This window comes from Otolemur garnettii, unplaced genomic scaffold (genome assembly GCF_000181295.1).
Source record: "Otolemur garnettii isolate 467f Iridium unplaced genomic scaffold, OtoGar3 scaffold00060, whole genome shotgun sequence".
NCBI classification, from domain to species: Eukaryota; Metazoa; Chordata; class Mammalia; order Primates; family Galagidae; genus Otolemur; species Otolemur garnettii.
The window spans coordinates 9737798-9745326 of NW_003852455.1; the positions used below are offsets into that span (position 1 = coordinate 9737798).

The 7529-nt window shown below is 48.9% G+C and overlaps 1 protein-coding gene across 1 annotated transcript in view; it reads right to left on the reverse strand.

Moving 5' to 3' along the window:
- ST6GAL1 (ST6 beta-galactoside alpha-2,6-sialyltransferase 1) overlaps positions 1-1666 on the reverse strand; it is a 118430-nt gene extending 116764 nt beyond the window's left edge. Inside the window, exon 1 of the mRNA XM_023514866.1 lies at positions 1479-1666. The gene's annotated coding sequence lies outside the window, so the exon portion shown is untranslated. The remainder of the gene's footprint in view (positions 1-1478) is intronic.
- Between the last annotated feature and the right edge of the window lie 5863 nt (positions 1667-7529).

The following is a 7529-nucleotide window of genomic DNA, read 5'->3' on the forward strand; positions in this document are numbered from 1 at the left end:
GTTGTGCCTTTGTTGCTGGCACGGTAGTGCAGTGGGAGCCCCGAGACCCCACTCAACCACTCTGTTGCTGATTTCACCCAGTTTAAATTCGGCCAAGTAGTTGAGATCTCAAGCCTCAGTTTCCCTCGCGTAAAAGGAAAGTTCGCTAGATGCTCTCTAGACCCTTGGAGTAACTGTGGTAGAGGTCTGGAGGCGCTCCAGCTTCCCCGGGACAGGTTACTCTCCGGCGGTGCGAGCCAAGCTGAGGCCGCCCCACGCACTTCACGGGGTGGCGCCGCTACTCGTCCGCCCACTCCGCGCTCCCGCAACCTTCAGGCTTTACAGCCGCACTCCCCACCAACACCGTGGCCCCGAGGCCAAGTCATCCCCAAGCGTCTCTCTGCTGCAGACCGGGTCTGATTAAGTACAACTGGCAAAGCTGAGCTGAGTATATGTAAGCAAAGAAAAAGCAAAACAAACAAGGGGCCTCTCTTTCTGGACCTGGGAATTTCTTTCAAATGAACTCAGATAGAAATAAAAATAGTGTGTCCCCAAGAGGCCTTTGGCTGTCCTTGCTGGTGAAAACACATAACAAGCCAAAAGGGGAAGCGACACTCGGGGTGTGTAGGAGCAAGGAACGACCAGGCAAAGCGAAACTCGAGACCGCGATGGGCGACGTTTTAATTGGAGCGTTATTTCTGCAGGCTGAGGGAGCACCCGCATTCTCTCTACAGAGGCAGTCGCGGGAGTGCGGGGACAATAGAGAGCCAGGGACCGTCCTTTTTATTGCGGGGAAACTTGGTGAGATGGAGGTGAGGGGTTGTCCACTTCACCCCAACGAATGCGCCACGGCCAGGGACAGACTCTCGGCCGGAGTTTACCTTTTTGTAGCTGCTTTCTCGTTTCTCTTCTAAAGTCTAGCAGTTAGTCTGATGCCTAAATGGTGCCTTTTAAATGTCTCTCTCGCCCTCCTCCGGCGCCTCCAGCGCCGCTCCTTTCCCGGAGGCTGAGACAATGGCCCAGCACCTCAGGGCGGCTCCTAAAGCGTCTGCGGTGCGCGCGAGCCCCCGACAGAGCGCACGTGCGTTTATTGTGCCTTGCCTCCTCCCGCGCCGCGGGCCTCAGTTTCTCGACTTGGAAACCCCAGTGCGTGAATCTGAAGGAACCCGGGCTCTGCAAAGCGTTCCCTCCCGAAAACTGATGGTGCCGTGGGGAAAGCGGGATTCCCCAGGGTCGCGCGCACGTGGGTTTGTTACCAGTCAGGAGGCTCCAGGAGCCCTGGAGAAAGCAGGGCGGCCAAGCCGACCGGACGAATACACAAGACACCCGGGGCCAAAAGGCGGGTGGCCCCGCGGCGGAGGCGGCCGTGGGGGTGGAGACAGATCCCCTGCGCCCTGGGCGCTCCACGGGCCCGCCGCTCAGCTCTCCTGCTGGGCCCTTTAGCATCACTCCTCCCGGGGGCTCCGGGCCGGCCGCCGCCCCCTTGTACCCCTACTCACTCGCTGCGCTCTCGCGGCGGCCGGCCCGCTCCGAGATTACGCCGGCCGGTAGCCCGCTCCCTTTGTTAGCGCCAGGCTGTGCCCCGGGCGTCTCCCCGGCCCGGCCTCGCCCAGGACTCCCCTCCCCCAGGTGCCTCCAGAATGCACGCTCTGCAGGGGCACGAAAGCTCGGGAGCTGGAAGCCCCGGGAGGGAGTCCCGGAGGAGGGGTCGGTAGGGGAGGAGCCGGGACGCGGGATGAGGGGTGGAGGACATCGGGAAGGAGGGGAGAAGAGCGCGGCAGAGGGGCGGGGAAGAAGCCTGCCGTCTCCGTAAGCAGAGTTGCGAAGACTGGGTCAGAATCCCAACTGCACCTCACCCCAAACCTGCCTGCCCTCCGGAGGTTAGGGAGCGGGCTCGGGGTTAAGAGTACCTCGTTAGAGCACCCCGAGACGCTGGGACCCTGCCTCCGCAAGGACCCCTAAAGCATTCTTCCAGCGTGTCCAGGAAGGATGAATCCAGCCCTGTCTGGCTTTGGCCCCGGGAGGCGTGCCCCATACGTCCTGGCTGTGCTACCGACTGACTACAAGACCCTGAGCAAGTTCACTTCACCGCCCTGAAAATTCGTATTCTACATAGAATAGGAAAGAACAGAATCTATTCCACAGGGTTTGGCATTAAGCTCCTAACTCTGGGCGTGACACATACTTGATTTCTCAAAGGGCAAATACAGAAGGAAAGGAGTGTCCTCCAGCCCCAGCACACTGCGACTTTTCACCCCAAGCTGCTGGCTCCAAGGCAGACAGAGGCCTCAGATGGGGGCTGCGAGGAAGCGAGGTTCTGCTGGGGAAGGAAAGAGGAAACCATTTGTTAAGCAAGCTGCACACTGACCAGCCCTGGTGGCCCCAGGGCCACTTCCCTAGACAAAAAACAGCCTAGAAGAGGGCTGAAAGGGCCTTTAAGGGCACCACTCCAGTCTCTCATAGCCCTAGAGGGGATGTAATCACATCCCAAACGTCTACTGAGTGCCTAGTGGCACTTGGCTGTTCTGGGAGGAGTAGGGGAGGATGGACGGGGAGAATGGAAGGTAGTTTGGGTCCTCTCAAGGTCCTGTGATGACTTAGAGGGCTCAAGCCCAGGCCCAGTGCTCTCTCTCTCCAAGTGAGGTGGCCACTCCCCACCACCAACCTGGGAAAGGGGAGGTTGCACCCTCTTTCCATCCCCTACACCTGTCTTCCCTCCAAACATTGCTTCCCCCCTGCTCTCCCTTCAGCCTACCCTCCATCCTCCCCTGCAGTCCCAGGGAGGCATTATATATAACTTAGCACAAAGAGTTACAATAGAAGGGGGTGCCAGACAGAATAAATTCAAATCTCTATGACTCCTAGCTGTGCCTGAAGTTCCACAGCCCACAAGCCTCCCTTTCCTCTTCTGTAACATGAAGATATTAAGGATAATGTGTTTTCAGGATGTTGTGGAATGAGCAGTGTGAAGCTCTTAGCTTAGTGTCTGCTGCATAGAAGGCGCTCCTAACAGTCAAATGTATGTATGAGGAAATGAATGGGTGCAAGACAGGCTCAGAAGACTATTTCTGGAAGGATGCTACATTGCAGATTTTAGACCCTATTCCAAAAAAAGAAAGTGGACGCTATTAAAAGATTCTGTACAGCGACATAACATGCATCTTTGTGTTTTGCACTAATTCATCTGGCACCATGACAGGAGCAGAGAATACAAGGCAGGAGATGAAAGTGGAAGCGACACCAGTGGAGATATAAGAGGCTGAACAGTGTCAATGACAAAGGGAATGAAAAAAAGGTCATCTAGATAACTACCATTTAGAAAGCAAAATCACTGTATTACATTGTCTCTCCTTGTCGGAGAAGCCTGAATTTAAAGCATCATCCGCATTCATTGAAAGCCTTAATCATTTCCTTCATCATCACTTTTGTGTCAACCCTACTTACAAACTAAAAGCAAAAGTCAGAAGACAGGCTTTTTTAAACAGTTGTCTAGTCGCCACTCCGCAGTTCTCTTTTCCAGAACTCCAATGAAATGGTGGGGAAATCAAAGGAAGAGGCTCTCTCTGGATTATTGGCTTGCAGGACTGAACTGACCCAAGAAATTCCTGGGACTCCAAGGCAGATGAGTGGGCAAGTAGAAAGGGCTCCTGGAAACGTTCAATGTTATCTGTCATCATTTGGGGCCTTCTGACCTAAAAACAAGAAACAGAAGTCAGTTTCGTCCTCCAGCCTACTTGTGAGGCTTCCCCAACTATTGTCTCTGGTGCCTTGATTGGCTGTCTTCCTTGGAAGTACAGATGTCTGCTTTCCCTTCGGACACTACCGTAATTCTGGGACCTTCACCCCCAACACCCTGCTATGGTCTGAATACTTGTGTACCCCTCAAATTTATACACTGGAATCCTAACCTCCCAGGAAGTGTGGCCCCTGGGAAGGGGATTAGATTATCAAGGCATAGCCCTTATGAATAGAACTGGTGCCCTTAGAAAAGAGACCCCAGAGAGCTAGCCAGTCCCTGCTACTATGAGAAGACACAGGTATAAGATAATAATTTATGAAGTGGAGAGCAAGAAGCCCCCACCAGACACCAAGTCCAATGTCATCTCCATCTTGGACTTAGCAGCCTTCAGATCTGTGACCAATAAATGCCTATGGCTTGTAAGTCACCCAACTTATGGTATTTTTATTGTAGCGGCCCAGCCTGGAGGCATCACCCATTCTTCACCCCACCTTGACCTCCACCTTGGCCAATGCATAACATTTTAGGTAAAGCCTTTCTCAGTCATCATTTTAGACAGTTTTCTGACTAATGCAAGTAATACCCTACTTTATAATGTTCATTTACACCAAAAAGTCCACCTGTAAATGGTGTTTTCACAGGACTCTGACATTGGAGGTGGTGTTACTACAGTCTTGTGGGGAAGAAAAAAGGCAGCAGGCAGTTGAAAAGTTCCTCTCAAGCCATCTTCTCCATCCCACTACTGAGTTCCTCAAGATCCTTAATTAGACCTGCCAGTTCTCTGCATGCTTTCAGTTCATATTGTCTAAGCCAAGGCTAGGCTCAGGGTCTAAAGGTAAAGATCTTTGATCTGCCTAAGCCCCCTGCACTGGCCTTCAGTGCTGCCAGCCTTAAGGATGAAGATACACACAACTAGAACCCAAGTTAGAAAATAAAAAAGAATTACATCTCTAATTTAAGCACCCAGGGATGGCTCCTGCTGATTGCTATGAAGGTGGGTACAGCATGGTGTGGGGGCATTGGAGAAGAACACTTAGAAGGCAAAGGAACAGGTCTCTTGGAGAACCACAGCCACAAGACAAAGATGGCTGGTCTGCAGCCCATGATACAGCAAGCAGTGACCTGCTACCTCCAGAACCTCAGAGTGGAGTATGGGTACTTGGGTGCATGGGTAGTTGGACTGCACGTTGCCCACTCAAGTGCTATCTACCCCATCCTAGATGCTTGGGGAGATACCAGGGGAAACTGAATCTCCATTCTCTAATCATTAATGTTTTAGCAAAATATCTCAGTCCACAATAATAACTACCATGTACTAAATGTGCAAAGCAATTGATGTGAATGTTCTTGTTTAATCCTCACTTGGAGGAGGGGTAATTAGTCTTAGAACCCTGCTATCCCTAAGTCATCTTGAGTTACTCTCCCTGTTCATGCTTCAAGGCCAATCTTAACGTGAAACTAGTGCATATTATCCCTTATCCAGAGGATAACTATAAATCTGACTCCAAAAATTTTAAAAAGTAAGGGAGATCTTTACTAAATGCATCTTAGGAAGACAAAATGGTGTTACGTCAAACATCATAAGGCAAGACTTCCAGATACCCACTTACGACGACATCCCTTTCTCCAAAGTTCTACTCCCTAAGGCAGCCTGCCAGATTTCTACACCTCCCTCCTCAACCACCCTCATCCTCCTCCTTTTCCAGACCCTGTCCTCTGGATGTCTTCCTTAATTTTACTCTCAGTATCTCTAAAAAGTGTGAAAGGGAGGGGGAAGCTACTAAAAAATAAAGACAATTAGCATATATAGGCTTGTCCTTATATTGTCTCACTTGAGCCCTCTTCAGACTCATAGTCACCTATGAAGTCAGGATATATCTTATCATCACCATGTACAGAAGGCTCAGAGACAAAGTGAGTTGCTTCAAGTCTTCTACTAAATGCTCAGCTGGGCCTTGAAACCAAGGCCTCTAGCCTTCTTACCCCGTCTAGTCCCTGGACTGTGAGAGACTGAATTAGCCCATCAAACTGTCCCAGGCTGAAGCTGCCAACACCGGTGGCCTACTGGCCTGGGGCAGGACTCATAAACTATGCCCAGGAGACCACATTACTGGCAATGGCAGGAAATATGAAAGCTTGAGGGCTCTGAGGAAGCAGAGATACTTGTAATAAATTCTCCTAAAAAGACTCAGGAAATTGGCCTCACTCAGGAGACTGAGTGGAAGCTGCCTCCTGTGTATTTATGATCCAAGGATGGCAGTCAGTACAGCCTGCAGTAACAGTCACGGCTTTGTGCAGGAGGGTATATGGGTCAATGAAACTTCTTTGCAATTAATATATGTTTGGGGCTGAGGATAGGGTAGAGAGAGGGATTGATATTTAATCCCTATTAGGGATTTGTCCCACAGCTACCTCTATCGGTCTCATGATTTTAAAAATCAGTATTTTTTCCCCTAATTTTACAGGTAACAGTCACTTTAGAAAATTTAGAAAAGTCATATTAACGAAGCAAAAGGAAAAAAATATCAACCCGTAGGTCATCAGTAGAATTAACCTTTTGGCTTTCCTTCCTCCACTCATTTTCTGATCATTTCCCCTTAACTTTCTATAGTTAAGATAACAGTGTATTTATAGTAATACCCTGATTTATTCCCCCACTTAGAGTGAGTCATTAGCATTTCCTATATGTTTTTAATAATCAGTTACCAATATATTTATTCATTCACTTTATTCTGAATTATATACATGGCAAACATTCTTTAACAAGTTATTAATGGATCATTGCACCAATCATTGGCTATACAAGAAACAAGTTAGTTCGGTGTTTAGAGTACTGACTCTAAGTCAGGTTGACTGAGTTTGAATTCTGACTCTGCTACCTGCTAGCTCTGTGACCATGGACAAACTACTTAACCTCTCTGGCTGTGTTTCCTTACACATAAAGTGAGGATACTATTATCTGCCTCCTAAAGTTGTTTTAAAGATTTAAAAAGTTAGTAACAGGAAGAATGCTTAGAACAATACCTGGCACTATAAGCACAGATTACGGTAAGTGGTATCACGCAGAATGCTCATAAATTATTCAACCATTCCCCTGCAGCTGGACACTAAGGTTGCTTTCAGTTTTTTCACTGTTCTAAATAATCTCTCAATAAACCATTACTGTATGCATGAGGGGAGGAAGGGTGAACTGATAATCTCATTGGGAAGGGATTGTAATACCAAAATAAGGCATCCAGAATTAAGACAATTCAGGATAAACATGCCAGAAGAAAAACTTCTTTTTTTTTGACAAGATGATGTATAATTCCAGCTAATAAACATTTATTGAGCTCAATGGACCAAGAGATGGTAGGCGAGGCCAGAGGACACCACGATGACCAAGGGTCAAGCTCTGTGGATGCACATATGTGTACTTAAGGGAAGAGCCACACTTGGATGTGCATGCACGGCTAGAAATAATGATTTGTAAGCTGAAAACCAATATTCAATTGTTTATTATAAGTAGGTTAGGAATTGAATTAAGAAACTGATTGCAGATGGTGGCAAAAGGGAATGGAGACAGGAGAGAAATGGGTCAGAGAAATCCAAAATCCGTTGCAAAATGCAGCAGCCCGGAAGCCTCACCCTTTAAGATGAGAAGACTCTCTTGCTGAAGCTTCACCCCTCCCCCAGCATGACCCCTCTGAGAGGTCACTGAGAGGCAACGTGGGCCAAGCCAGCTGCCCTCTCTGGGAGAGTGAGTGCTTTGGGGGAGTTAGAGAAAGCAAAACACACTGGAGACAGTACGAACGTCTAAACCTTGAAAGAG